The sequence below is a fragment of the Protopterus annectens genome, chromosome 9.part0, assembly GCF_019279795.1.
Source record: "Protopterus annectens isolate FY-2018-M chromosome 9.part0, PAN1.0, whole genome shotgun sequence".
Classification (NCBI taxonomy): domain Eukaryota; kingdom Metazoa; phylum Chordata; order Ceratodontiformes; family Protopteridae; genus Protopterus; species Protopterus annectens.
Window position 1 is genome coordinate 1,393,927,217 of NC_056743.1, and position 7,114 is coordinate 1,393,934,330.

Here is a 7,114-nt window from a genome sequence, read left to right on the forward strand (position 1 = left end):
GTGTGTGTGTGTGTGTGTGTGTGTGTGTGTGTGTGTGTGTGTGTGTGTGTGTGTGTGCTTTCCTTTCACTTTTGCTTGCACTTTGTTGCTAAGGCTTCAATATTTGCCCTTTACAGTCACTACTTGTATGCCTGCTAGGTGTCCTGACTGTAGTGTGCTGCTGTAGCTTTCCTATTTTCCATGTACATTCACACCTTGGAATGCTTGCTATATCTGCTAGGGTGTTACAGCATGCAGTGTGGTCTGGCCATGGTGTGGGCCTTGACATCTATTAGGGTATTTGAGTATGCTGCTGAGCAGGCCCCAGAGACTCTCAAGTTCATCTGTTATCTGTCTCATGGAATGGTACATATCAGTGGGGTACACCCATTAAATTGTCTGGTATGCTGCAGTTGTGACAGTGGGTTAGCATGAACATATGTATTACTACACTTATTCTGCCATGCAAATGGTGAATACTTTCAGGACTCCATAGTTACCATTGCATGTGTTGTTACACCTTTCTGCCTACTGTTTGTACATTTCACATGGAGTCTGTGGGGCATCCCTGTAAGTCATTCACTGTTGCTATGTCTAGGCTCTTAACTATTCAAACAAGGTGGTGTCAGACCTCTCATGTGTACAAATATTTGCAGGTTGTCCACATTTCTGCCTCATATTTTGGTCAATATCCCATGCACAGCTTTTTCTGGCAAATCACTCTGGGCTCAAGTCAGAATATAGTGACAAACATTCAAGTTTCAGACTTCATACCCTTCCAAACATCCCACAAAATGCAGACCCTGTTACTCTCTGAACTGTCTGCGTTTGTTGTAACATTATTTGTAATGTGTCCCTGGTTTTGGGCCTTTGCTCCACATATTTTATTACTTGGTCCGGATGTGTTCCTGTAAGAGGTTGTGGGGTATGGGCAGTGATTATCCTGCTGTGAGTATGTGTGTGGCTTGCAAGGTGCTACAGTGACATTATTACCTACTAGCTACCAGCTAGCATGGCTGTTTCTGTTCACACACACTACTATTATGGAAATCCACTAGTTTTGACAGTAATTCTAAATGACATGCTTTGTGTACTACACATCCTATATTCCCTTTACATTCATTCCTACTATTACATGATATATTTATTTTAGTGCAATGTTCTTGTATAAGAGTCATGGCTTAGTGGCAAGTCATGTAGACTACTGTTTCCAAGGTTCTGGGCTCGGGACTGCCAGTGGGATTTTATTTTGCTTCTGAACTGACTACAGGACCTGTCAATCAAAGTGACTAAGGCACTTTTAAGCAGTTGTAACCGGGTTAGCGCTGGTTTGTGCGGAGCTCACTCATGCGCACTGGCGTTTAGCTCCGCGCACACAAGCGCACACCCGCTTACAACCGCTTAAACGTGCTTACTCATGCGCACACCCGCGCTATTTTCTTTGAAAGAAATGAAAATGGGGAGACAGGAAAGTGGTGAAAAAGGGGTCACAAAGAGGGTACGACAGTAGGGAAACAAGCTTGGGTTTTGCAGGAGGGATATAGGTAAGGCCCATAGCTGCCCATTCCTTCATCAGCAACAGCTGTGCATATGTTTGTAATTTGGTGTGACATTTGATACCTTCCACCCCTGAGCGAGGTGTAAGGACAACAGTAATACTTGTACAGCCAATTGTAATTGATAGTTTCCATGTGTGGTAGACATATGTGCGGAATGGGCAGCTATGTATGGGGCGTAATTTTTTTCTGGGTACAGAGTGCCCTTTTTTTTTTTTTTCAGGTGAGAGTGGTATGTCAGGTGAAGGAAGTCGGTACAGCTGGGGAGGTAGGTTGGGTAGGTAAACAGACAAGACAAACAAGACGCATATAGAGGCAGTGTATGACACGTGTGGGGGGGGTTACACAATTGACGGGGATGGAGGTTTGGATATCCAGAGCCCATGAGCCCACAGATGGCAACAGTAGAACTGATATCCCCACCCATAGGCAGTTGCCATTGTTCCTTTACTGCCCAGGATGGGGCTGTGCTGGGGGCTGTGTAGGCCGGGCAACAGGCATGCCCGTAAGTTGTACCACCCGTGCCTCAAACTGGCATAGGGGCTCGAGAACAGAGTCCCAAATCTCCCTACGCACCACAGTCTGGACGCTACGGAGGATGAGTGGTGGTTCTCCTCTGGCCACACTTGCAGAGGGGGGGTGAGCCCTATCCCCTGCAGCGCTTCCACCCGCAGGTGGCACAGGGCCACCGGAGGAGGGTCCAGACTTGGCACTAGTGCCAGGTGCACTCGCCAGCTGAGGTGGGAGAGGTGGGTCTGCTGGAACCCGCCTTCCCTGTCGTCCTATGTTTTGCATTATGTCATGACAGTTTGGGTTAGTGACATATAATACCATTCACAATTAGTTGTAACAGCATGCATTAGTATTCCCATTAACCAAACACCCAGATATTCACACCATTGAACAGTGTGCATAACACATGCATAATTTGAACAGCAATACACAGTCCAACAACATGCAGGGTTAATTCATGGCAACAGGCCATCAGGTTTGGATGTATGGACAGGGCAGATGCATCAACGGACATGCAAGTATATATGACCCAACAGGACAAATGTCCAGGGGTGTTAATTGTGATTGTACATACCATTTTCACGTGGAATGGGTTATATGTGGTTATAGGGAGGGTGAAGAAAATAACATTAACACCTTCAAATACCAATACATATGCTGTACATTTCTAATAGCTACAGATATATACACATTACTGTTCTAACTACAGTTTCCTATATGATAACTATTTCATCTTGGTGATAGGACTGTTACTGCAACATCAATATACATTTTATTGTTCTTCATACACATTCATATCTAGCTTTGTTCAGCTACATCATCCTGCTACATTTGCTTTATATAGCTGTAGACAAGTGTGGATGTTTGGTATATCAGACAATCATAATATCTGCATATTGCAGACTGAGAGCAATATATCCAGATTTTGGGATACACATTCCAGATGCAGCAACACTTTGAACAGATTTCGCTGTTTGGTTTTGATTCTCACATGCATTTCATTCTGTCTTGACTGCAGTATACTTTATTCAGGGATTATTACTACTGTATTGCTGGATTCATGACACTTTCTCATACTCTCTCACTTGTTTTCATTTTACTATTCAGGATGGTACTTACTTCTAGGCTTTATTGACATGTTGACATGTTTTACCTGTAGTTATTACAATCCTTTCCAGCAGTCTCACTTCTGTCATGTTTCAGTATTTCAACAGGGATATATTTCACACATGTTACTTCATCATCTTCTGCAGCTATACTTTTCAGCCTGCTGCAGGTTGTGTACTATTTTCTTACAGGTGGGGCATTTTTATTTCAGAATTTATGTCAGACATTTTCATTTTTCTGTTTGGCTTACAGGCTGCAACACACTTTTGTAATCAAGCAATACTTGCAGACACTTTCACACTGTTACTTGCACATTTTATTCCTTAGTGACTACACTGCACTCTTTTGCTGACTGTCATACTTTTATATTTCTTTACAGTTACTGGTAGTGGATTACTGACCTGCCTGGTGGCACAACCACACCAGCCTATCGCCATAGGCTCTGCGGTTCGCAGAACGGACACCTGCAGCTGTAATATAAATGAAGTAATATTGAAATGCACATCTCCATAATATCAGCTAGTTTAATTTCTTACATACATAATTAAATGTAACTTACTCAGTAGTGGGGTGTTGGGCATTTGCTGGGCCTCCTGGAGCCAAAGGTCCAGTTGGTCCTGCTTGCGTCTCTTCAGGTCTGCATGGTGGTGATGGACCTGCTCACCAGTCCTTGGAATCCCTGTGGCACTGGTGAGATCATAAGCCAACTGATCCCACGCCTCAGCCCTGTATGCTCCCCAGAGGACCTGGCCCTGCATGTGTTGGGCCTCATGATTGTGGACTAGGAGCCAGACCATGTACCTGGACTCCTCAATGCCCCACCTCTGTGCTCAAAAGCAACTACCCTCTCCTACTCCTGTCATTCTGCCTGCAGTTCAGTTCTACAATCGTTTATGCTGTGTATTCCCGCCTATGGGGCTTATATAGTCCGTTTTTCCCGCACATATCTGTGATTGGCCATTTTGGAATTGTATCAACTTTAGTAAACCTGCATTGTCATGCTCCAGTTTGTATTCATTCCTATATATTAGCTATTATTGCATTTATAGGTACTGCTGTCATGGCTTAGTGGTTTGGTACCTTGACTATGGTGTATAGTATCCTGGCCACTACTTTTTATTTTTCATGACTGTCTAGACATGCTGAGGGGTGTGTCTGTGTAAAGGCAGTTTTGATACGGCTTGCTCAACGTTGCCCGTCGGTTAGCTTGTTTGCTCTGTGAGCAACTCCGCACAAACGGGGTACACTGGTTTAAGCCTCATTTGGCTATCGGCACGCATATTATGCTCAGCTCAGCTAGGGGCACTTAGATTCAGCGTGTTAAACCACTGCTCAGCTACGGGCACTCATTTTGCACCAGTTAAACCACTGCTCACGTACGGGCAGATGCACTCACCCTGTTAAACTGTAGCTCAGCTATGGGCACATCTGGCATTTTTTATTGTTTTGTTACCTCACATTTCTTCAATATAAATGGGCTATTTCATTACATTTTACATAAAATGTGATTTTATGTGTACATATTTGTCAGGGACTTGTTTCATGCTTATTTTGCTAAAAATAAAAATTGGTGTTGTGGGGGTTCGAACCATGAATGCCTGCTCTTCAGCCAGCATCTCTACCGCCATCTATTGCTTCTTGGCTTACTTTGCATATTTAGTTCTTATATGCTTTCCCACTGACTGCTGACTGTAGCTGCGCTACGGGCATGCCCGCGCAAACGAGAGCACTCACGGTTAAACATTTTTACAATTTAAAAAATATATATAACATGTTTATTTATATATTTTCTGTTCATAGTCTGTGGGGGCACGTGTTGTGTTGTGTTTATTCACATTTCCGTGGACTCTGTCGTGGGTGTTTACTTTGGGCACTTTTACTCTTCTGGGGGCGTGTCCGCTTGCAGGGCTCAGCCTACGGACATGCCCCCTACTGTCTTACACGGACCGTGTTAGACTTAGGTGTGATTCAGCATGCTCTCATGAATATGCAGAGCATGCTGACATCACTCCGTTTAACTGCAGCCTCCGTGTAAGAGTTATAACTCTTACACGGAGGCTTTGTGAATCCTGTCCATTCTTTTATCACTTTCAGTTCCTCATCTGATGAGCTATACAGTTTTAAATCATCGACAAAGAGAAGATGAGAAGTCTTTACATTCTAGGAGCCAAATTATAGCCATGGCCTAAGCTGTTAAGTAAACAGCTTAATGGCTTAAGGGCAAGGCAGAATAGCAACAGTGACAGAGAGTCACCCTGGAATATCCCCGTTTTAATTTTTATCCCTGGGATAAAATTTCATCCTTTATTATGGCTTAATTGCAAAGTGGTCTGCCACTGTTTCATGGTCACTGCAATGTAGTCGATCATTGAAGCGTGCATCTTATACATTTTTAAGCACTCTTTTATTCATGAATGTGGAATACTATCAAATGCTTTTTTGTAGTTAATCCATGCCATACTTAGATTCTTCCCCTTTTTACAGTTCTCCACTATGACTTTAACAACAAATGATCCTTTGTTCCATATGACTCTCGTTTATTGCCCCTTTGTTCTACTGTCATCACTCCTTATAAATGAGTTTTCTTCTAAATGACTATAAACTCTGTCAGCATCAATTCCCATGTATAGTTTACACATCGTCGGAAGGCAAGTTATTGGTCTATATTTTTTAGGGTAGCTTGCAGGTTCACTCTTAAGTAGCACCATTGTTTTTTCTGTTGCTATCCAGGTTGGCATCTGTGTGAGGTGCTCATATAAATAGTTCTTACTCATGGCTAAATCTTCGTGCAAAGATGTTAATACTTTTAACCAAAAGTTAAGTACTGCATCTGGGCTTGTGGTTTTCCAATTAGAGGCTTTTCTTAACTTTGTTTTAATCTCTCTGTTACTTCATCTCATTTCATATCCTGTACCTTTAAACTTCTTATTGTTTCTTTTACTTCTTCTATCCATTTAGCATCTTTTTTTATGTTCCACAGGATCTTCATAGATACTTCTCCAAAATGTATCTATTTCTTCTTTTTTTGGCGGTCTTTCAATTCCTTTTACCTTGTTTCCCAATTCTCTAAAAAAACCTTTTTGAGTCATCAATAAATTGCTTATTTTGTATGTTTCCTTTATATTTATCTGTGTATCTTGTAAGTTTTTTCCGCCTGTGCTGAAATTTTTAGTTTGTTATTTGCAATAGTGCATGAAAGATCCTGGTCTGTTCTAATAATGTGCATTGCTTTTATCACGTCTATCTTTCTAAGTATTTTGTTGATCTGTTCCCTCTTCTCTTCTAACAGCAACACTTCTTGTCTTAGTTGCTTTATAGTTTTCTCTATTTGATACTTCCATGAGGGTATTCGATTTCTCCCCTTTCTTTCCCTTACTTCCCTGTGTTCTTATTATAGAACATTATCAGATATTAATTTAGCTGCACAGTAATATATCCTGTTTACTTCTATTATGTCACGTGGATCTCTAGGGACAGTCCTAATTACTGTGTTCATTTGTTTTATCAAACTTCTGACTTTTAGGGTTTTATTGACCTTCTGCAGTCTATTTCTTTCATTGATCTTAATATATCTATCTATATCTATTAAATCAAGCAACTCTTCTCTTAGCTCATTTTCTTCCAAACTGAGGGCACATCCATTGTTTTCCATTTTTGTGGGCATTCTGTAGAAAGTTCTATAGCATGTTCCTGTGGCACATTCTCTTCAATTTCATCCTGTGCCATCCATTGTTCTGTCATATGGGAACTCACTGGCCTATCACTCTGCAACACTGACTGCATCAGTTTCAACAGTTTCCTGTTCCTTCCCTTGCTGTCTAGCTCCAAGTGAATGTTTATACTGGTTTCCTGGGGAAGGTCCAAAATATCTTCATATGTCATTGGTTCAACTGCTTCCCATTCCACTGGTTTCTTTCCACTTATTCTTGGTTTCACTGCCCAGAACTCCATTTCCTCTT